General features: G+C 38.9%; 1 protein-coding gene across 2 annotated transcripts in view; it reads left to right on the plus strand.

Annotated features, from left to right (window-relative positions):
* Positions 1-25,627, plus strand: part of FIGN (fidgetin, microtubule severing factor) — a 198,113-nt gene that overhangs the window by 2,507 nt on the left and 169,979 nt on the right. The gene's annotated exons all lie outside the window — the stretch shown is intronic.

A 25,627-nucleotide genomic window follows, 5' to 3' on the forward strand; every position in this document is an offset into this window, starting at 1 on the left:
ATTTTGCATGCACATAATCTGTACTGGGAAATGTTTTGTGGAGAGCAAAACCTTTTTCCCGGAGCTGTTGAAGCGAATTTGATTGCCAGATGGGAAATTTCCCTCTGTGATCTTAAAGCTGTAATATATATTCTGAGCAGATTGGGCTTCTGTTGGTGATGAGGGGGATATTACATTTAGAAATTTGAAATCAGCAATAGAGGACTGTATGAGGGGGGTTGGATTGAGAGGATTGAGGTTTGAAGGCTTTCTATTATTTTGCCTGGGAAATGAATGTATTTTATTTATAGGCAGTGAATGGGATTGTATGGGGCATAAATCCACACTTTCCAGACAATGTGCTCCTTTAATTTATTTATTTTTTTGTTTTAAAAAAATGCACACTTGGTTGCATTTTAAAGCAACAGCTAAACTAATACCCAGCACCGTCACAAAACACTATCTGCAATATGTGCAGGATTAGTGGGGAAAAAAATGACTCTTAAAGTTTCCCAGGGGTAAATAAAGACTGTTCATTGCTGTGCAGCTCTGGTATTTTGTTTAGGACTGAATAGTTGGGAATTGGGGACTGCCTCACACTCCTGCCTGCTCTGCTGTTGCAAATTAAAAGTGTGTTTTGGTCAGGAAATGAAAACTACAGTGTGTCTTTTGAACAAGTCGTTTATCAAGAACAACATCTATCATGCTGCGACTTGTCAAACTGATCCTCTAAAACTTGGCTTCTATGTGGACACTGCTTTGATGTTTTTTAATCCCAAATTTATAAAACAGGTTGGGAAAACAACATAAGGAGTCACTCTGAGCAGCTTAAAACAAACCAAACAAAACAAAGACATAAAAAGTGACTGCATAACAAAACAACTAAACTTTTTTTTTCTTTTAATGAAACCCCTAAAAGAAATAACTAGCATAGCTATTTTTTTTTGCCTATAACATTATAATGTCTGTGATATGTAAGAGACACGTTGTCAGTATTTTCATTAAGGTAAATTTATTCTTTTTTTGTCTTTATTTAGTTTAAGAACTTGCGTCTTTTTTTTTTTCAATCTAAATGAACTAGTGAACTGTCTTGAAAAGATAATTATATTTTATGATCTCCCCATGAGACCGACATATTTAAGCATGCGCTCCTAAATTTTGTTATTATGAAAATAAAACACACAGAAGTGTCTTAAGTAGCATAAACATATTTTATGAGTTTGTGTTTTACATTGAGATATCAGTGGTGGCTGTGAATTAGGTGATTTAAAAGCCATTTGTCAAAGGGGAAGCAGTGACACAAATTAAAACCACATTTTGCACTGTTTGTGTTGTATTAATGGCCCTGGAAGCTTATCATGAGACTCTGGGTATGCTGGTCCATAGGGCTAAGAGAGACTGGCTATGTTCAAGTAAATGTAAAAGGAAATGTAAAAGTTTCATATGTGTGATTGTGTGTATAAAGATATATATATATATATATATATATATAAAGAGATAGAGAGATCTATCTCTATATATAGGAATACCTATATATATATATTTATATATATATATATCTATATATATATATATATATATATATATATATATATAGATAGATAGATAGATAGATAGATAGATAGATAGATAGATAGATAGATAAACATACACACACACACATATATATATATATACATATTGATATATAGATAGATATATGCATGTGGATAGATAGATAGATAGATAGATAGATAGATAGATAGATAGATAGATAGATAGATAGATAGATAGATAGATAGATAGATAGATATACATATGTATATATAGATATATATATGCATGTGTATAGATAGATAGATAGATAGATAGATAGATAGATAGATAGATAGATAGATAGATAGATAGATAGATAGATATGTGAATGTGTGTTTATATATTTATTTCCCGCCAAGATATTTGAAATAATGGCAAACGGTTTTGCAGAGTATAGAAAACTACAGGGACTTCAAATGTCATTATTTGTACCAGGCTTGTACTTTTGGCCTAGAAAAATGTACCCTTTAACATGCAAACTATAATGAGTCAGTGTTTGCAGACTGCAAATACACCATTTGCATCACTTATAAAATGACTGCAAAGGGACTTCTAGTGACAAAAGTATCTGTTTTGCAATAGTGTTTCTATGTCCTATGGATTAGGATATCAAATCTAGCACTTACTGTGTTTTAATATCTCATTTTGCGCCCGTAGCTTGCTCTATGATCTCTGTCAAAGGAAGTTTAATATCATTTGATGTATGATGTCATAAGGAATTCCACACACATTAACATGTCACAATATTTTAAAGGCTTGACTTTGTTGAAATACTTGAGATATGTAAGTGCAATATAGAGTGGATGGGGAAGATCTTACAAAAAGTAGTGTATGGCTATTGGCACAGAAAGCTGTGATAGTGTTTGCAAATGTAAAAATATAGTTTTAGTCTTTTTTGTCACTGCTTTTTTTTTAATTTTTATCTGGCTTGCTTTTTGTTTTACTGTGATCTTCACTTGTTCAGTTAAACCACCCTTTGCCACTCTCATTTGTTCCCTTCTCGTTGGAAGCTAGGAATTTTTCTCCTTGCCCATTTTGGATTTGCTGTGACTGTTGAACTAATTTTGACCACAGAACTTGCGAGAGACCTGCATGTGTTTGTATTTTAAATGTAGTGGAAGGAAAAATCTGGACTGTCAGATTCAATTAGCGGCAAGTATTCATGCCGAGCTGGAGAAAATGATTGATCTTGCCGCATTCCTAATCAACAATTAATCAGCTAATCAACATAGCTGTAGAAAAGTAAAGTCTTGATTCTTTGAGCCGCCCATGGCGTAACGTGATGATTATTGTTTGCATTCAGGCTACAATACGTTTAAAAAACAAAGAAACACAAAAAAAAGTAGGGAATGTAGGATTTTCCTGGCAGTGCAGGGGTTAAGGGAGAAAACTTTGCAGGACCTTCCCAAAGGGACAAGCTTCAAATTAGAGTGTTGTTATTAGCACGTTGCCTCCATTGGTGCAGCCAACAAATTCCAGGGCAACATGCATGGTAATCTGCATTTTTTTAAGGCATTATTGGTGATCATGGATTATATCATGATATATTGATTATTTTTTTGTTAGGAGGAGATAAGCAGCCCTTTTGCATAGACACTGGAGAGGCATTAAAGTCCAGTATGCTTCTGATTATCTGCACTTGAATAATTGATAGACCAGTACATTCTTTTTCCTGACTCACTCATTGTAAAACTCCAGAAAATGGATCTGCACAATGAGAATTCAGTACATGAGATAATGAAGCGTTACGTAGAGAAAAAAAAAAGATGTTTTCCCTGAGCAGTACAGGAGTACAGACTGTGATTCCCTGCAGCAGAAATATCATTGGGTTTGTCTGAACAATTACGGAAGATGTTCTTTTATACTTCCGTTTATTAAACACGGGTAAAAGCTGGAACAGGAGATGTCAAAACATCAGCGCAATTACATAGCCCTGTGTATGGGCTAACATGTACAGCGGTTGGTGTTTCCTCTCCGATCGTTAAGAAAGAATTACTTATTATAGGCCATGGAAAGTAAGGGATTCTGGGACAGTCTGCGTTAGCCTGTCCTGACCCCAGCGGAAAGTCTAAGTGCTTGCAATTTACCATAAATATGCTATATATGACAGAAGCAATATGCATTTTATTTTAAAATATTGTTTAAGAAATCTAAACGTTCGCCACATTTACTCAATCCAGTGTGTTCAGTGCAAGTGCCTAGTGGCGTTTCTTTTTTTTTTAAATCCTTGAAGTTTGACGCCAGTTGAGTGAATCTATCATGTGCTTTGAAAGCTAGAGCCTATGTAAAATAATCTGATTAGCTTGGAAAAATAAAGATACTCCATGAAGTACATCTTTTGTACGGGACTTTCAATAATAAGTTGTCTAGGGATGGTTTAAAGGTTAGAGTATGTCGGTGTCTACAGGGTTTTTTTCCGCAGGTTGCTGCGATGGACGCGTATCTCTCATTGGCAAATAAGTAGGAGCATTAAAAAAAAATGTGCACTCGTTTGAATGACCAAAGAAAATAAGTGGTGAACGCATATGTCCGCCGGCTAATTTCTTTAATCTGTTTCGCAGAATGGGTCAGCAAAGTGCATTTCCACTATAAACAATGCTTTAAAGCGCTTGTAGGTATGTATATTGTAATGTTAAGCTCCGTAGTGGTCTTAGCTGTAGCGTTCATGTTTTACCTCATTTAAAAATATATATTAAACATATATACTTTTTTTTTATATATTGTCAGATTGCTTCTATGGAAACAATTCTGTAGAACTCCAGTCATTTTTAATGCCTTTTATTGTGTCTGCTGTAGAACCTTTCCTGATGGTTCTTAAACTTCCATACTTACGCCTGATTATTTTATATGAAGTTAAAGGGCATTCACATCTTGTCTCTATTTTTTTCTCTTTCTTTATATATGAGATGCTTGTCCTAATAAAGCATGAGTCTAATTTCCTGCAATTAGGAAATGCTAATACGAAAATGTGTTATAATTACTTCAGCATGAACATGTTGGCTGCTGCTGCTGCAAAGCCCCTGTATTCATATCCTCAGTGGTTGTGTATATTAACTTAGTTCACAGCTAGACACAAACTGCTGCTAATTCTTTGTTTTTGTTTTGCCTGAACAAAAGAGGATTTTTTTGACACTGCTCTGTATGAAAGAATCATTCTAAAGCATGGGATTTGTCACATAATGGACCTTGGATGGGCGAAATCTTTCATGGCAGCATGCTTACTGCAATCCAGTGTATTTAACATATTCACTGCCGTTGCTGAGTGTGTCATTATCTCTTCAAGGTTTAAGCGTTTTCACATAGCTGCAGGTTTTTGAATTGTGGTAGAAACCCAGGCGGAAAAAAGCACAAATGCCGGGAGAACGGTTAAACTCTAAGCAGATTAAGACCTTGGTGGGATGTATAACTTGAACCCCAGTTCTGCAGGGCAGTATTCCTCACCTCCCCCTCACTAACTTTAAGAATTTGGATATGCAAGCTAGTGGCCATAAAAAAAATTCTACAATTGACAGTCATATGTTTGTTAAATGAAGTTGTGTTTTTGCTGTAGCTTCTGAACAATTGAGTGGCAATTCCTTTGATAACCAAGAGCGCTTTTGTTCTAAAAGACCACAAATGTCAGATTTTTTTTGCCATCACAAGTGTGGAATGAATGATCTGAATAGTGAACTGAAAAGGATATCTGATGATGTATGATAAAGCATTTAACCAACAGGTACAATTTTTTACCTGTGGTCATTTACAGATCTCTGCAATTTCTGCAGAAAGCTATAAGAGCGACTATTTCGAAGCATCTCTACCAGTAGTTCTTCCATTGCAAACAGATTTTTCTTCTTTAGAGCTATGAATCATAGTGATTTTTACAACAGGGATTTACCAGTACGCTGAAAAAAAATTGTACGTAATGCAGTTTTCGCACTACATTCAGCTTACCTGTATCTTAACCTCCAACCTACTTGAGTAATCCATTAATTTTTACCCAACCTGGTAATCCCATTCACCCTCATACTACCTGATTAATACATTTACTCCCACCCTACTTTGTTATCGCAACACCCCACCTTACCTGGTCATTGCATGACATTCCCCATTATCACATTCACCGCTCTACCTGGTTATCATATTTCCTTCCACCACCACGTCATTGCATAACATTATCTATTAACTTATACCCAACCTGGTATTCCAATTCATCCCCATCCTACCTAGTTATTACATTTACTCCCACCCTACTTTGTTATTGCAACACCCTACCTTACCTGGTTATTGCATGACATACCCCATTATCACATTCACCATTCTACCTGGTTATCATATTTCCTTTCACCACCACCTCGTTATTGTATGACATTCCAATCCACTTACATATTGCATAGCATTCCACCCTACCTGTTTATGGAATGACACTCCACCCTACCGGCTCATCACATGGCACTCCAATTTACATGGTAATCTGATCATCATGCTGTAGTTATTGTCACAATAAAACCTAAACCATTATTTGCAAAAGTTTAGCAATATGTACTTAGCAAGCTTTAGCAGTTGTTGCACAGGCCAATCAATTGTATCTTCTAATCTGGTACCAGAGGGGTTAAAATGTTGCTCAAATATAGAAAAGCTCTTTTAGCCCCCATTTCTGTATGGCACTTATGATGGAATCAGGTTGGTAAATATTTCATAAGGAAAATAGTTTTGCATGATACCTGTTTGCAGGGAGGTTAAATTATGTCACATGAAAAAAAAAGACTTGGAATGACTTCACTTAACCCCATCCGTACAAGTTAGAGATGCTTTCCCTAATAAATGATTTACAGGCAGCCTGGCACCTATGATGCTATATTTTTCAAAAAATCAGCCAGGTTTCAATTATTTCTGTGCACATGTTGCCGGAGAACAATCTTGCCGTGTTATTGTTAATGCTTCAGCATTGCATAGCTCAGTACTAAACTTAGCCATAGCTGATGGCATTTACCCTCAATCAGATGTACACATTTATAAAAACAACAAGAATGCGTAAGTTGTATTACTACAGAGTAACCCATCGGAATACCCTTACCAGTGATCAGAGTACATAATGATTACAGAATACTATCATTGTTCAACCATCTCACATCTGCACATTATTTAAAATAAATTTGACTTATTCTTGTACCCTCTCGCTTATGATCCAGTCTGCCCGTTTATAGCATATTCTGACCTGTATTAATTATATTATTATTGATACTTTATAGATTCATGCAAATTCTTGGTTAAATATATTTTCTGATGTTTTCGTGTTTTTTTTTCATGCAAAGCTTGCCACTTTCCTGTGCCCTAACATTCATCAGGTGCTTCTTTTATTCATATAATAGCAAAGTGGTCATAAAAAGCACTCTTCACCCATGCTGTCAGATTGGTAAACAAAGCCTACACCAAAAATAATTATTGCATTTGACCGTAGCATCTCGTCGTCTTATTTAGGTGTATTTTCTTGCTTGATCTGCTTGTGGAGGGCTATATTATTTGTTTGGCTTTGCAGTTTGTTTGTTTTTGTTTTTTTAATGAGTCTTACGGTAGCATACCATTGTTCATCCCATCTAGGTTAAAATACTAGACATTAAAATAAGTTTTGGGTGCAAAGAACTGATAAGAAAAGAAAAAATATATAGTATTATTATTTATTTTTGAATTTTGTTTTCTACTTTGGTAACGATCCATTGAAACATATTTATTTGTTTATTACAGGTAGTGTTTACAACTTAGCGACTTACATTCAGATCAATCTCTGCCATTAGGGGTTTACAATCTAAGATCCCTATCTCACAAATACACACATATACCAATTTGAAAAGGTAACATTTAGCCTACCAGCATGTTCTTACCATGTGGGAGGAAACCGGAGTACTCAAAAAAAAAAAAAAAAAAGGAGAGCATGCAGACGTCATTCAGATAGTGTTCAGAGTGATATTCGAACAGTGGAATCTATGTATTGAAAAAAAAAAAAAAAAGGGTTCTATATAGGAGCTTACCAGTCCTTTAATGTTACCTTAATTTTTTCCACAAATTTGACAAATTTGCCACGATAATTTTTACCTGATGATCCTGGCACTAAAAGATTCTCTGCCCTAGGGTTACAATACTCTGTTTCTATGGAAAAGCAGCATCGTAACCATAGGCTCCTCTCCTGGTTAGGACTACATACACCTCCTACTCTACTTATCTCCATCACATGGGAAGGAGGTGTTCTGTAGATTTCAGAAGACAGATGAGAAGGCCTATTACGCTGAGATTTCTGTTGAGTACACAGAAAGTTACAAGAGCACAGCATTTCTGACAGGATCAACAGGTATCTTTCTGAACAAATGCACCCTTCATATTTAAGGACTGGTTGGCTGCAATAAATGAATTGTTTCATTTTAGGTTTAGATATACCTCAGATTTGTCACCTAGATAACAATTCTTGCAGTGGTCTCCTAAACCAAATAAGTTGTTTGTTTTTTGTGTAGCCAATCAGATTAATCATACAGTGTAGGCACCATCTTGAATAATGAAATAGAATAGACCCAAATAAGAGGTGCTAAAACCGTTTATTTTTCACTATTGGTTGATGGATAAAAGCAGCAAGAGTTTTAAATTCAAAATTGTATATAATGTGTAATTTTAATCTATGATCCCGATAAAATGTTCTCTTTAATCCCTTTAATGCTCAATTTATTTTTTCACGTGATATATAGTATTTGCTAACGAACTTAAAAAGAGAAAAAGCCTAAAGCCAGTTTTTATCAGCTCTGTCATATAAGGTCCCATGTGAGTGGCAAGAGTTTATTGCTCTGACTTGCAGTGACTTGCTATTTACAAATGGTAATGTTTTGCTAATTGTGTACATATGTTTTGTGGTGAAGGTTGATGAATATGTTAATTTCCTCGGGCAGTTTAAACAATTTGAAACACTTTTGTCTGTGGCTGCAAAATTGAGTCTCAAATGGCATTGTAACTTTCAATGTTTGCGTTATTTTTTTTTAAGTTGTAAAGTTTTTTCTTTAAAAAAGAACACACAAGTCAATAAAACAAGTGCTGGCATCTCATCACTAAGCTGATTTTACTTCTGTTCATGGCTATTGCAGCTAAAAAAAATCACCCTGTGATCACGCTTGTAGTAGTAAGTCATATTCAACTGTAATGTTCTGTAATGTTAAAGACATTTTGGGGTTGATTTACTAAAGATAAAGAGCAGTTGCTCCAGAGTTTAGTGACTTCCATCATCCAATCATGTGCAAGCAAATATGCGTTTTTTTTCTTGCACATGATTCAGTACTCTTTGCAATGTGAAGCCTTACCTCATTTACTAAGCTATGGAGCAACTGCACTTTGCAAAGTGCACAACCTATCTGCCTTTAGTAAATCAACCCCTGTGTATCCTTTCCAAACCACTTCTTTAATTCTAATGAGTTTTGGGAAGATACTCTAGCATTTGTATGTAACACAGACACCTTATTTCAAACACCATGGAATATGTCGATTTTAATTGTCCAGGAACAGGATGGGAGGTATGAAAGTTTTCCGGGTACATAATCACAGGCGTGCGCACAGGGTGTGCCAGGTGTGCCCAGACACACCCTAATTACCTTGTGCCGCACAGATTCACCCTAATCTCCCTACCCCACAGCACTTCCGGCTTCCCTCCTCTCCTGCCGGTTGTTGCTGCAGGGATGTTTTAGGGTGAGTGAGGGAAGGGGTGAGTGAATTACATTAAATATCAAATTTTCTGGCCCCTTCCCATTCTGAATAAACATTTTAGGTGATCGGTTATGTGGATGTGTTTGAGCTTTGGGATGCACACCCTAATGCAATCAGCTGTGCACACCTATGTACATAATCCCATCCTTGGTTTAAAGGAGTTTTAAATTTCATTTTTTTCTTAAAATAACAAACATGTTATACTTACCTCCACTGTGCAGTTCGTTTTGCACACAGTGGCCCCCGATCCTGGTCTTCTGGGGTCCGTAGGTGGCTGTCGCGGCTCCTCCCCACAACAACTACACACAGACATGCGAGTGGGCTCGCATGGTGTGTAGCTGTTGCGGGCGCGCTTGTGTGATACAGCGGCGGCCATAGCCGCCAATGTATCACTCGTCCCCGCCTCCGGTGCGCCACAACATTGTATGTGATTGACAGCAGCGCCAGCCAATGGCTGAGCTGCTTTCAATCCATCCACTGGAGCCAATCAATGGCCGGGCTTCGACTCGAGGAGGATGACGGGGCGAGCGTGAGGCTTTCAAAGGGTCAGGTAAGTAAAACAGGGGCCCGGGGGGGGGGGGGGGGGTTTTCATCATCTGACGTTTTTTCACCTTAATGCATAGAATGCATTATGGTGAATTTTTTTTTTACCTTTACAACCCCTTTAAGTCTGCATAGGTTTTAATTCTTCAATTTACATAGCTAAAGGTGCTAATGGTAAAATGGCATAATATGTGGAAGACAGATTGGGGAAATTTACTAAAACTGGAGCATGCATAATTTGGTGCAGCTCTGCAAAGATTAGAAACCAATCAGCTTCCTAGTTTTATTGTTAAATCTTAATTAAACAAGATGAAGTAAGAGGCTGATTGTCTTCCATACACAGCTGCACCAGATTCTAAATGATCTTGTTTTAGTAAATCTCCCCCATTGTGTCTAAGGCCCTCACTCCTGTTCAGGGATGGTTGTTTCAGTTTCACGTAAATGATTATCTACAATAACCTGGTTGGAATAGGAGGCTTTAAGAGACTGACAATTTAACATGTTTTCAGGCACTACTGAGCTGAAAGGGTATTGTGCAGGTAGCCTACAGGAGTAAGAGAGTTTAGGAAAGACCTTAGTAGTATGAAGACGTTCTTTCTCAGTCCAGTGATTATGTAGCTGATACAGGAAGCATCAACATGGTAGAAGTGCAAGTTGAATCACAAAGAGCAACAGAGTTACAAGAATTTTGATGGGTAAAGTGGTTCGCGAGATATGTTTTCACAATGTATTAAGCTTTTTGGCTGCAGTCCTATTATATTTTTTGCAGCGCAGGGTTGAGTGCACCCTGAGCCCAAGTCTGAAATCTGTAGGCAAGGCTGGGCCGGCTGTTAGGACAGCTCCTACCATTGGTTCTCATAGAACAGAAAAATATCTTGGCTAGATCTTCCATTTTTGTAAAGCACTTTTTGTGCAATTTTTGGATCCCCAATAGAAGGTAATGAAGTAAGAACATATAGCAGTCCTCTACCTGAGTAAAAAAAAGATTAACTCTCTACTTGAAAACATTTATTTTATTGCTCTTCCTGTTGTGTAAATGGAAATGCTTGGACATAAACAAGTTTGTCATACAAGCATGATTGAATGGTTTGCTCAGAGAAGCATTATATATCTTCAAAATCCCGTGTTTTGTTTTTGTTTGTTTTTTCGTATTAGGTGAATAGGAATTGGTGTATAATGCCTTCTGGAATTACTTGTGTCATACAGTTACAATTATCCATGCTGCAGGTATTTTACTTTAAACTTGTACAATGGCTAATTAAAAAAAAAAAATGTTATTTAACTGGCTGACACAATGAACCTCGATTAATAAGGCAAAATGAAACAGGAACTTTCTGTTGATGCAAATGAGATCTGCACAGGCTTATTGATTCATTTAGGCGTATCTAAATCTAAGATCAAGAATTTAATATATTGAAGTTAAATTGAAATGCTGGTCTTTAGATGTGATGGCTGTATTAGTTTTTCTTTTTCACAGTTCTTTTATCCATTTTGTTCACCTTAAGATCCTGCCTTTAACACAGTTTGTGTCCCAGGGAGACAACTCACTGCACTATATCTGTAGCACTACCCCCATAGGGACGGCTGATAACAGCTGGATCTTTCCTAATGGTACAGAGGCTGACAGTGACCCATACACCCTGGCTCCAATTAATCAGTTTAGGGGATGTCTTTTTGTAGTTTATTGTTTAAAGAACTTTAACAGAAGAGAGGTTTAGGGCATGAGATACTTTAAAATGCTTGCCACTTAATGTTTAGGGGACAATCTTATCCTTGAGTAATAGCGGGTCTTGAACAGTTTAAGGCCCCACAGCTGAATTCTATGGGGTTAGTCTTTGAGACATTTGGTTACCTAGTACTAACGCATGCCTGCTGGTACCTAGTGTAGTTTATAAACAGCTACACAGTTACAGTAATCAGTTTAGGGTCTTATTCACAAGTCCCCAGGATAACTGCCACCTTTCAGTTTTATCCAGACATGGTCCAATAAGTGAGAGGGCACCTCTCTAGACCAGATTCCTTGTGGTGAGGTTCTGCAAATGGCTCCAAGCACATCCATCCAGACCCTCAGCCCTGGCACCCAAATCTCTCTAGAGTAGCTGTACAGTCCCAGCAGCCCCCCTGACTCCGGGACCCTCTAGATAAGAAGGGACCAGCCCCCTTCTGGAACCTGATAAATATTCTGCCTGGTCATTTAGAATCTCCCGCCATAATCTCTTGATTCTTCCAGAGGCGGGGGGGGGGGGGGCATTTAAATTCCCAGCCTGTGAAACTGAGCAGACCAGGCTAAATAATTATTGCTCCCTTATTTTAGGAAGGTGCCAACTAAATTTACCCAGCATCCTATGATAGGGGGATGCTACACATCTATGAACAAGCTACATTGCAACCCTAGGAAAGGAAGTATGTTAGGACTTTAAAATACCTCCCTTTCTCCCCTCTTTATAAGATTATAGAGGGTGGTGCTCTACACTTCACCAAAGCTGAACTGGGCAGGACTAATATACACTACTTGAGAAAATACTGCAGAATGAACAGTTTTTTTTTTATATTATCACTTATCAAACTGATAAGATAAAATATTTTCAATAGTATATTTATGAGTCCAAAAGGGAGAAAATAAGAGCAATTTATTGTCAGGATTTTCACAAACTTAAAAGTATAAAGGGTCACTATACAATAATTGTGCTCTGACATGCCCTCCCCCCCCCCCACTCTTTGATCACAGGATTTGATTTATAAGCTGCCCAGTGAGAAGGGAGAGAGCGGAGGGAGCCAATGCTCTCATGCACAGCACTGGATTGGGAATGGGCTCAGGTAAGTATAAGGGGAGGGGTAGGTCTAGTTTTGTTTACCTTAATGTGTAGAATGCACGTAATGCGTATATATATATATATATATATATATATATATATATATATATATATATATATATTTATTATTTTATTTTTTGTCAACAGATTGCTCAGGTTCAGCTAATTTCAGTAGGTAAATGAATAAGTTAATTTGTTTTCTTTGTGTAAATTCTTGTGTTATGCAGGAATAAATCTAACCCAGAAGAAATATCCAATGTTTGTAAAGGCTAGTGATTTGCGGCTAATGAATGTCTGTGTATTCTATTTCTACTTCTAAACTGGGATCAGTTGAATGCATATTGCATGGAGTTTCCATTTACCTCATTCAGCCTTCTTGTATAGAGCAATCATACACACGTGTTGTTGATTCAGTAGAGAAAACGTTGTTCTTGAAATGATCTGTAAAATGCAGAGCATGCACATTAACATTACAAAGTAGAGTAACGGTACAAGATTCAGTAAGCCATGGAAACTTACTCAGACCAGTAAGAGATGAATCCTAATTGCTAGTGACTACAGCACTTTGCAGACCTTCATTGCACTTAGAACCTATGAAGGGAACTTAGCTGGCCAACAGAGTTCTCCAACCATGAGGCAAGGTCTAAATCTTATCTCCTATATATATATGATAGCCTAAAGCATAGTGCACACAGGCTGAATGTTGGCTGGCATCGGCTGGTTCAGTAGAAATTGTCCGGTATTCAGTCCGTATGTATGGGAGGTGGTCCAACAGAAGTTGGTCGTTCAGCTGGCTTCTGTCCTAAGCATATTAAAATGTAAAAAGGCCTGCTGACCAGCTCCCGATCAGCGCCCTCAGCCAATGGCATCGTCCTGTCAGAACACAATAGCTCAGCAGGGGAGATCGATGTACTAACATCTGACTGTTAGTACAGTGGCTCTGACCTGAGCTGTCAGTTGTTTTTCCATTCAACCCGCTGGCTTGAACAAATAAAACTAGTGGTGTGTACTAGGCTTAAAACTTTATTGTGATTGACCCTACTGCTCTGTACAAGTGAAAAAAGGTTGGTAGCGCTGCTCAGGGGCCTAATGATGGGAGTTGTTGGCTCTGTAGATAGAAGACTGATTGAGCATTGTTTGTGAACATAGGGTGGTCATTAAAAAAGGTCCTCATCGTCTCACGGTGAGGAAGAATGGGGAATGCTGATGTAAACAAGTACTTCCTAGTGACAAGGACACTAATCACAGCTTCCTGTAATCGGAAGCGGTGATCAGTGTCGTTTCACAGACAGCCCATCCCCCTACAGTTAGAAGCACTACCTAGGAAACACTTAACCCCTTCAGCGCTACCTAGTGGTTAACCCCTTCACTGCCAGTGTAATTTTCACAGTAATCAGTGCATTTTTATAGCACTGATCGCTGTAAAATTGACAATGGTCCCAAAAATGTGTCCGCCATAAAGTCGCAGTCAGGAGAAAAATCGCTGATCGCCGCCATTACTAGTAAAAAAAAAATATCATTCATAAAAATGCCATAAAACTATGCCCTATTTTGTAGATGCTATAACTTTAGCTCAAATCAATCAATATACGCTTATTGCGTATATTTTTACCAAAAATATGTAGAAGATCAGCCTAAACTGTGAATTTTTTTTTATATATATATATTTTTGGGGTATTTATTATATAGCAAAAAGTAAAAAATATTGCTTTTTTTTTCAAAATTGTTGCTCTATTTTTGTTTATAGTGCAAAAAATAAAAACCGCAGAGGTGATCAAATACCACCAAAATAAAGCACTATTTGTGAGGAAAAAAAGGACATCAATTTTGTTTTGGAGCCACATCGCATGACCGCGCAATTGTCAGTTATAGCGACGAAGTGCAGAATCGCAAAGAGTGCTCTGGTCTTTGGGCAGCGAAATGGTCCGGGGCTGAAGTGGTTAATTGGGTCACTTCTGCAATGGAAACCACTTCAGCTTACTTGTTTGTAATGTAGGAAAGGCATTTGCAAATGCATCCACCGTAAGCTCCTCGCTGTCCTCTCCCATACGGAAATGCAACAGTGTTGTCAGTAATATGAAATTCCTCACTTCCAATAATCTGCATATGTCTGTTTTGGCAAAAAAAGCAGCAGATGAAAAATTTCAATTAAGTGTGCTGGAAATCCCCGTAATGGAGTTGATTTACTGAAGGAGTTGATCATGTTCACTTTCACCTTCTACTCTGTACATGTTAAAAAAAGGTTGGTAGCGCAGGTGGTAGCACAAAGCGAAAGGAGCAAAGCTAAGTGCAAATTCACTTAGTAAATGATACCCAGTCATATGAAAACTAAAAAAAAAGTTTGCTTATACATGATTGAAGTCAGTACAGTGTCACCTCATTCACTTAAGCCCTGTACACTTGATCAGAAAATCATATGCAAAATACCGCTTTCAAAGTGATCCTATGATAACCTGATCGATAGTACAAAGCTTTCGAGAGCCGATCATGACAGTTTATCCGATATTATCCGATTGGACAAGCACCATTTTTTTTTGTACGATACCAGATCTTACGATTTTCGTTTAATCAATACAGTTGTTGTTCGAAGATGCAATACCAATACACTACAACACATTACATCACTTCTGATTTTTTATTCTGTCGTAAAGGAATTTTCGGAACCTTAGTAAACTCTTCATTTTTGATATGCGATTATCATGCAAAAAAAAAAAAAAAAAAAGGACGATCATTTGTCCGATAATCTTATCACGTGTACCAGGCATAAAACAGTGAACAAGATATCCTCCTTTAGCATATCAGTCCTATAATGTATGTAGCTGAAGATAAGAGTTTTTTTTTCACAACATATGGAGATGCACTTAAAAGTTAATTGCATGGCCTGTCTAACTTTCATTTGTTGCAGGGAATTAATCTACCTTCATTGCAACGGAATGAGCTTGAGTGATATTTATGGCCATTTAAGTCATTATTATTAATATTTATTATAGTAGTTGAATCTTTTTAGTGCTGCATTTAATCTGGTTTTGTATAAGCAGAATTAATGTTCTTTTGACTGGCAACTTTAACTGTTGGTCTAATTAAAATTGATTTATTTTTTTCCACATTTATGTATTTTGTTGTGGGTTGAGTTGCCGGCAGTGATTGTGTTAAATTTGCAAGGTCTAGTCAATGATTTCATCATCTGTTACATCATAGGCACTCATCTACACCAACACAGGTATGGATCAATGTTTGCTTTGTACGCCGCACCATAGAACCGTCTGTTGCTACATGGCTCTTTTTATGTCATTCTTATGTTTTATGTCTTTGGTAATGACATTACAACTATTTTAAATCAACTAAATACTAACTTGGATTTATGAAACTACAGTGCAAAAAAAAAAAATGCCCATACAATATGATCTATCCAAATGCTGAATATATATAATATAACTGGGTACTAACATTTATAGGTAAAGTTGATCCAGGGAAAATCTGATTGACTCTCGGGGGATCGGGAAGGAATTTTTTCCCCTGCTGGAGCAAATTGGATCATGCTTTGCTGGGGTTTTTCACTTTCCTCTGGATCAACTATGGGTATAGGATTGTGTATATAGATTTTTTTTCCTCTCTTTTAATGGTTGAGCTGGATGGACGTTTGTCTTTTCAACCTGACTAACTATGAATCACATGGCCTTCAGTGAATAGTGCAAGACAGAGCTTGTACTAGTACAAAGTGCAGTGCTCATAGCAACCAATAAGAATTCCTCTTCCATTTATTAAAGTTGAAATCCAGGCAAACTGCTAAACACACAGATACAATACATATAGGGGTACTGTTTTACCTTCCAATGAATTGATGTTTTTATACAGTTCTGGGATTTGCACAGCTCTGCCACACCCCTCAGATTTTTATGGCAGGGGAGAGGCTTGATTTTCTCTTTTTTAGATCAACGACGCTTATGGGTCTCCTCCCCACCTCCACCCTCTGATAGAATAGTGAAGTGAGAAGCAGTAGATTGATGAGCTCATCTCTCTGTCACTTTGCTCTCTCCTTCTTTCAACATGCTCCTTGCACTGCAACACAATTGAATGACTCTTTGTGCTACTTCTCCCTCCCCCAGTTTAAGATTTGCAGTACAGGGACTGCAAGATGTATTGACAATGGAATAAAATAAGGTACTTACACTGTCAGCCTTAAAAGAAAGATTGACGGTTGTATTAATGAATACAGAGAAGCTTTGTAAAGGACTTTTGCTCACCTGACTCTTCACTCCTGCAGGCTACTCTGTAATACAGTACTAGACCAGTCCTTGCAGCCTTTTCATCTCTATGCTTCACCAGTCTAAAGTCCTCTGACATAATCAAGACTGATGCAGGGACCATACTGTAGTTCTGCATTGGACATGAGGATGCTGAGGAACGGTTCACTGCAAGAACAGAGGGGAGCGCCGGCCGCCTGAGGAGTGGAGTATCGGGTTAGACAATTTCTCCCATAGATATACACAAGTAGTTGAACCTCACAGTATGGGCACAGACCTACCCCAAGGAGGAGTTTATACATAGTTAGTCTGGTTGAAAAAAAATCGATCCAGTTCAACCAAAGAAGGTGGAAAGGCAACCCCCCCCCCCCCAATAAGGCATAATACAATTAGCTCTAGCGGCAGAAAAAAAAACAATTATTTCCTGATCCCTCAAGAGGCATTTAGATATTCCCTGGATCAACTTTACCTATAAATATTTGTATCCAGTTATAGCATGTGTATCTAGGAAAGAATCCAGGCCCTTTTTAAAACAATCTACAGAGCTGGCCTGAACCAGCTCTTGAGGGAGTCTATTCCACATTTTCACAGCTCTTACTGTGAAGAAGCCTTTCCGTATTTGGAGAGTAAATCTCTTATCTTTCATTCTCTTTTATAGGTTTACTGGATCTGGGCTTTAAAGCTCCTTCCATAGTCAACACTTGAGCATTTCTAAACCAAAAAATACAAAAACAAAAATTCAATATATTGCAGCCTACAGACCATACTTGTGGCAGCTGCATTTTCTTAAGGCTTTTTTCCCTTTACTTGCACCTGGTTGTCCTGCCAATAGTGTAATTTCTGTATTAAGGAGACAATGCTTGCTCACCACACTGTGCCTATAAAGAAGCAGCATTTTCACTCTAAACCAGTACTACAGAATCATCCCACCCCCAATGTATAGAGGCAATAATTTATGAAGTCTTCATCAGAGATAGCTGGGAACAGTTCTTAATAGTGTAGCACAGAGAGAGTACATATGAAGTTAACACGATTTATACAAAGATCAACATTATATTTTTTCACTTATGAAACAGATATAAAAAATATTTTAATAGTATATTCAACAGACCAAGGCAATGCAAAAAAAAATAAAAAATCATGGTTAGGGTTTACATGCCCGTTTCTGTGTGACTCTTGCTTATCCTGTGCAAGATAGTAATTCCAAATTCAATCTTGAATGACCAAGAAAATGAAACTGGAGAAATGCTGAGAAGCATGCAGCCTGGTCTTAGATGTACCCTTTTCTAAACAAAGCCTTAGGCCCCGTACACACGAGGAGATATGTCCGATGAAAACGGTCCGCGGACCGTTTTCATCGGACATGTCTCCTGGGAGCTTTTGGTCTGATGTGTGTACACACCATCAGACAAAAATCCCAGCGGACAGAGAACGCGGTGACGTAGAAGACACCGACGTTCTCAAACACGGAAGTGCAATGCTTCCACGCATGCATCGAATCAATTTGACGCATGCGCGGTATTTCGGGACGCTGGTTACACGTCATAACCAGCGGACATGTCCGATTAGGTGTACTAACCATCGGACATGTTCGACGGACATGTTTCCAGCGGACAAGTTTCTTAGCTTGCTAAGAAACTTTTGTCTGCTGGAAACCTGTCCGCTAGGCCGTACACACGGTCGGACATGTCCGCGGAAACTGGTCCGCGGACAAGTTTCAGCGGACATGTTCGACCGTGTTTGTACGGGGCCTCAAAGTAAATCACATCACAAACCTAAGCATTTTAAACTGAGCATGTGATAAAAGTTAGACCAATCATTGTCTATTCGGGCACTTAGACCATATATAAAAACTGTACTTGGCCTCAACCCCCCTCTTCTTTTACAAAACAATTTTTTGGTCCTTAGGTGTAAATGAAAGACCAACAGAGGGTGCTTAAGAGGTTAGGTTAGGTTAGCGTATAAATTTGCCATCATATAATTCTCAATTCACAGTCATTTTGACAGTTGCCTTTCATTGAAAATATTTCCTGCTCATATCTTTTTTTTTTAATCTTATGGTCAGTTTGATTTGCCCAAGTTTACTTTTTACTTTTATTATTTAGCAGTCTAAGCATTTTCTAGGATTGGGTCCTTAGAGCCAGTACCAAAGAAAAATTTGTTGACCGTGCAGTGAACAAAGAGGATGAATAATCATGTGCTGTACAATATGAGGTTATCCTGCTTCCTAATGACCATTGATTGGCCAGTAACATGTTTTTCTTCTATACAGGACCATTTAAAAGTAGATTAAGTTGAAAACGTTCTAATTTGCCTATTACTGGCTCATGCACAGGCGCATCAGAAAGTTCACAGTGATTGTTATTTTAGTACACTGAAATGATTGGAATTCCCACAGGACTATTCTTTCCAAAGATCTTTAAAGTCCAATGATTCTCTGCTACGCTTGAAGAAAATCTGCCAGTTAAATTAACTACTTATCACCTGTTATTGCAGTGGGTAGATAAAAACAGCTGGAAAGTCCAATTATTACCGAAACCCAGGGAAAGGACTTGACTCCATTATAGTTTGGCAGGGGATGAAGGGGTATTCCCTCTTTGTGGTCTGAGTTTGTTCTTTTGATACATTCCAATACCCAGTGATTGTGACCTCATGCGACATGTTGCTATTATACTATCTGCATTGGTTTGATTTGCGAACAGTTTCACGAATCGTGCTTGAAGTTCACAAAGTTTTTATGTGAAATCTATTGAAATCTATGGGGAGGGAGGTCTTGCTATTCAATTTTGGCCTTACGTAGAGCTGATAAGCAAACTATTGTCAAACAAAGACATAGAAAGCAGGGTACTGCAATGGGGGTGGTGGCATGTACCAATGCCAAATAAATAAAATTAAAAATAAAAATGAAAAAATATCTCTCCCTTCACTTAATTGTTAGATCTTCTTAACAGCTCCTGAACATCCTGACATTAAGGTTGTTGGTTAAGTAAAGTGGTAAAATAGCAATAGACCCATGAAGTTATCTTATCGGTATTACTATCTTAAAGGAGCGGTACAGCTAAAGCTTGGTTGGTTGTACTTCTCCTGTGGATCATAGAAGTGAAGTTTGTTCTGCACTTCTGTAACCTGTTTTCAGCAGACAGCGGGCTGAAGTTCGCTGTCTGCTGACGTCATAAAGCAGGTCTAGACTCGGCAAGATCGCAACACTGGGGTCGGAATCCATCCACATGCCTGGACCGGCACCAGGCTCAGCCTCTCAACCAGCCGCTGAGCCTGCCACTCCCGCCCCCTCCACAGTCCAGCCCATATATTTAAGATTGACACGTCCCGCAGCCATTCAGGTCTGAAGAAAAAGTGGATGCTTTGAAATGCGTCACCTGATTCGCCCCAAGGTCCTGAAGTCACAACTGGTTCAGCTCTGAGAACTCTGAGTGTGTTCCATGCTGGTTCTATCCACTGCAAGGCAGAGACCTAGCCAGTTGCCATATCTATCCTGTCAATGCCAAACACCCAACAATTGATCCTGGAGCTCCCGCAGGGACATAGAAACACAGGACTTTGTACTACCATGCCTTTTATCTTGCATGTTATTGACTGTTGCCTATTAAATTTCCCTATGGTTTAACTACTACGCTTAGTTTGGCACACCTTGCTCTTCCTTTGCTTTCATTTTAGAGAATTTCTTCACTCACAGGGGAGCTGCCACAAGTGTAGTTCCTTGAAATTTTTAGGACATTATGAACGTTTTATATGGACTTTGTTCTTATGATTGCTTAGTCTTCACAGCACCTTGCTGTTACCATTAGATCCTGGACTGTCTATGGCAATTTTTCTTGCGCCATTCTTCTTTGTTTGGTTAAAGGGGTTGTAAAGGTTTTTTTTTTTTTTTTTCTAAATGGGTTCCTTTAAGCTAGTGCATTGTTGGTTCACTTACCTTTTCCTTCGATTTCCCTTCGAAATGTTTTTTTTGTTTTGTTTTCTTTGTCTGAATTTCTCACTTCCTGTTCTTCCTCAGTAAGCTGTTCAGTAAGCTGTTCTGACTGACTTTCCACTGCTCGGATGATGGTGGAAAGCTTACTGAGGAGAAACAGGAAGTAAGAAATTCAGACAAAGAAAAAAAAATTTTAGAAGGGAAATCGAAGGAAAAGGTAAGAGAACCAACAATGCACTAGCTTAAAGGAACCTATTTAGAAAATAAAAAACTAACCTTTACAACCCCTTTAAAGTAAGAAAACTGACCACACAAGAACAGATCAGCAGATTATGTGCTTTGTGTGGTCAGTTTAGAACAAGAAGAAAGATGACTGGCAGAATTAACCAAATACTTCATTTGGAAGAAGTACATGAGAATGATAGAGACTTCGAAATATAAGATACACTTATATGAACACACACAGAAAAAAAAAATATTTAGAGTAACATACACTTTAAGAACAAATTTACACTGCTGCATTTTAATGCACATATTTAAACACGTGTCCAACTTCCCCATAATAAAAAACAGTGTCTGTTTCCATTTCTGTGCTATAGTGTACAATACTGCTTTTTTGAAAATTTGACATGTCCTTTTTTCTGCATTTTAGTGCATCGGCCAACCCATAAAAGTCCATCAAAAAGCATTTAAAGCATCATTTCTTACGTTGTCAACAGGTGTTAACAAGCCTGGGTCAATGGCTGTTAATTCTATCTTCCACAAATTCTACATTCAAAATACGCATTGGAATTTCTCATCAACATCCATGTAAAACCACAAGAGAAATGCACACCAACGCATTACAATTTACCTCCTGCCCAACACTACAAAAAAGACACCTTTATACACATGCATAGATCCAAATGGGCCCTTAATGTTTCTCTACATTATATATTTATAGTAGATTAGTCCCCATCCTATCTAGAAACAACGAGGGCCTCCTTGAATGAGCACCATCCTGGCTCCCCATGAGTTAAACACCCTGCTGTTGGTTGATGAAGGCTTTATTTGTAGACTTCGCCTGAGAGAGTTTCCTTTTCCACCGACTTAACAGGCTGCTGGTATCACAATGTGATGCCTGAGATACATTTAAATCAAGCAGCCGTTTCAAGTTGTTGCTGAAATCTGCAGTGGAAAGTCCAACACGAATATATCTGAATTCACTTGTAGGCTCGCCATTTATTTTCAAAAGCTATTTTTGACATCACTCAAGGATGGCTCTGCTATGAACAGCCAAATCAAAAGGGGTAGGAAAAAAATGTAACTAGATTCTTTTATGCCTTTGGAAACCCAGATGGTTACAAGATTGTTTCAGTGAGCAGAAAGAATTGAGCCTATATTTAATCTTCTGCTGCTGTGTGTAAGAATGTGGGAAAAAAGCCTTCATAACAGAATATTTCTATGCAACATCTCATGATGGTTTCATCGAAATGTTTATAGTTTCAAATGTATTTTTTTTCCTGAATAAATTAAGATGTTTCATGAGATACGGGCAGTATGTAAAAAGTGCACTCCAGTCAAATATGAATATTTTTCCATTTAACTCCAGGGCACGACATGCTTGCTGAATGTGTGTGTTCATCTTTTGTACATGGATGATGAGTACATTACTTTCTCCCTGCTTGCTAAGGCCAGGGCTTTTTTCTCTGAGAATAGGTGCAGGTAATATCCCCTTCCACTTCACCCCTTGTCCCCACCCCTACCCACTTTTCAGTACCGCCCCTGACACCGCAACAAAATACCTTCTCCCCCAGCAAAAATAGATCCACCGCAGCAACATTAGACCCCCACTAGTAACAATAGATACTTACCTCCACTGTGCAGTTAGCTTTGCACAGTGTGGCACCGATAATTGTCTTCTGGGGTCCCCCCGGTGGCGCTCGCAGCTTCTCCTCGCATCAGTAAACCCACTGGGAGAAGCGCTCTCCTTGGGGGTTAACTTGCGGGCGTACTCCCGAGTCCAGCATTTGCGTGCATAGACACAGAAGGCCGCCCGGCGCCCACGTCATTGTATTTGATTGACAGCAGCGGGAGTCAATGGCTACACTACTATTACTCTATCAAATCAAGAGTTGAGACTCCCAGGCAGAGAGGAAGAGTGCATCTCAGGTGAGTAAAATGGGGAGGGGCTTAGAGGCCGGTCAGTGTCAGAAGTTTTTTCACCTTAATGCATAGAATAATGCATAAAATATTTAAAACGTTCGGTTTCATCTCAAACTTCAAAATTAATCCGGCCAAATCTGAGGCGCTCAACCTTTCCCTCCCCCCAGACGTACTCAAATTACTTAAAGCAAATTCCAAATTTAGGTGGGAAAAAGAATCCCTGAAATATCTGGGAATCAGACTCACCCCTGACTTACACTCCTTATATAAAACTAATTTTATCCCCCTACTGAGATCAATCTCAGAGGACCTGAAGAGATGGAACGCTAAATTCTTCTCCTGGTTCGGAAGGGCCGCCATACTGAAAATGGTGGTACTTCCAAGGCTACTGTATCTCTTTAACGCCCTCCCGATCCATATTCCAAACTCCTTTTTCTCCTCTCTTCAATCAGCCCAAAGGAGATTCCTTTGGTCTAATAAAAATCCCAGGATTTCGTTGAAAATTCTCAAACTCCCCAAAAACAAAGGCGGCTTAGGCCTTCCAGACTACAGGAAATATCATTCTGCCTCCCATATTACAAGGGTAATAGACTGGCACTGTAACGGCCCCAATAAGGATTGGGTACAATTAGAACTAGCCCATTCCTCCCAATCCCTCATTTTCTACCCCTGGACACTCCACTCTAAATCCTTCAAACCCTCTGCCAACCCCCTCATAGCAAACACACTACAGATCTGGCACAAACTAGCCCAATCATATAACCTGGCCACAATCCCAGGCCCTTTGACTCCGATCGTAGGCAACCCTGACTTCATCCCCGGATTGGACCAAAGATTCCTTCCATGTCCTGCTCCCTCCAAAAAATTTCTAATCACCCATTGTATGACAGGCAACACAGTCAAAACCCTTACTTCCCTAAAAACTGAATTTGGCGACTCAGCCCCAAACCCCTGGTTTTACATGCAACTCAGAAACTTCTTGACAAATAATAAACACAAAACCTCTTTCTTCCAAAATCTAACTCCTATAGAAGACATCTGCCTTAAGAGGTCCCCGGTTCTCAAAACCACTTCCTTAGCCTACAAGTGGCTGACCTCACATGACTCTATGGAAGCTCGAAAACACAAAGAAAGATGGGAAAAGGAATTAGGCCAACAATTTAGTGTACACCAATGGGAAAAAGCATGTTTATTTGCACACAAATGCTCCTTAAGTACAAAACACCAGGAGACTTCTTATAAAATACTGACGCAATGGTACATTACCCCTGTGAAAGCTCACAAATGGTCCTCAGCAATCTCTGACTCCTGTTGGCGCTGTAACTCAGATAAGGGCACCTTCCTGCATATATGGTGGGAGTGTCCTACAATCAGTAAATACTGGGAAGAGGTCTCAACCTGGATCAAACACATAACCGAAACCTCAATCACCCTAGACGCCGCCGCTTGCTTGCTACATATCAATTCCCTCTCCATCCGAGGGTACAAACAGTCCCTGACAAGGCACTTGCTCACAGCAGCGAAATCATTGATTCCTCTATTCTGGAAAACAAACAGGGTCCCAGGGATCAGGGATTGGCTGGAAAAAGTGAGATACATCTACAAAATGGAAGAACTAGTTGCAATGAGAAACGAACGCAGCACCTCCTTTATTGAAAACTGGTCCCCCTGGGTTGCCTTCTCATACTCAAAAGAATATGAATCCCTCATCACAGATTCCCACACAATAACCTAAACATCCTTACGATACAATTACCCATCTCACCCTTTCATCACCACCTTCTTGAATTACCTTTCAGACAATAGCCCACCATCTCCCCCCTCTGGACCTTCCTTAATTTCTCGCTCCCTGCCCTCTCCCCTCTTCCCCCCCCCTCCTATCCCCCTCCCTCACTCCTCTTCCTATTGCCTTCTCATTTGTGATATACAAGATTTTACCTTCCTCAGAAACTGTTCACTTACCTGTTATGTTCAGATTTATTTTATACTTACGCAACTTATGTACGTTATTGTATTTACATCCTATGTACAATCTCTCTTTGGCTTCAATAAACCTTGGATTGTGAAAAAAAAAAAAAAAGCAATTGGTAGACAGGAAGTGCCAGATAAAGGACCTCAATGGCAGGATTACCGAGGAATATTTTAAAGAAAGGTGTAGATTTAGAAGTAATGAAAATGACACTGGAGTTCACAATAATAGTATTATTTTTTTACATCTACTTTAAAGTATAGGTATAGCCTCAAGGTTTTTCATCTTAATGCATTAAGGTAAAAAACCTTCTGTGCTGCAGCTCCCCCCAGACCTCCCCCCTCCTTTTACCTGAGCCTCAGCCAATCCAATGATATGCTCGAGCACAGCGGCTCCAGCTACTATCTCTCTCCTCATTGGACAGATTGATAGAAGCAGGAGCCATTGGCTCCCACTGCTGTCAATCACATCCAGTGAAACAGGAGCGGGGGACGGGCCGAGTCCCGCTGTCTGTCAGTTGACACAGCAGCGGGACTCGGGAGTGAGCTGGCACAGGTGCCCTCATGGAAAGCAGCTTTCTGTGTGGGCACCTGATGAAGAGGAGGGGCCTGGAATGCAGGCAGGGCACCCTAGAAAAACAGGATTGGCACTGCTTAGTGCAAAACGATTGCACAAAAGCAGGTAAGTATAGGCATATTTTTTTTTTAAAAAA

The sequence above is a fragment of the Rana temporaria genome, chromosome 6 (assembly GCF_905171775.1).
Source record: "Rana temporaria chromosome 6, aRanTem1.1, whole genome shotgun sequence".
Taxonomy (NCBI): domain Eukaryota; kingdom Metazoa; phylum Chordata; class Amphibia; order Anura; family Ranidae; genus Rana; species Rana temporaria.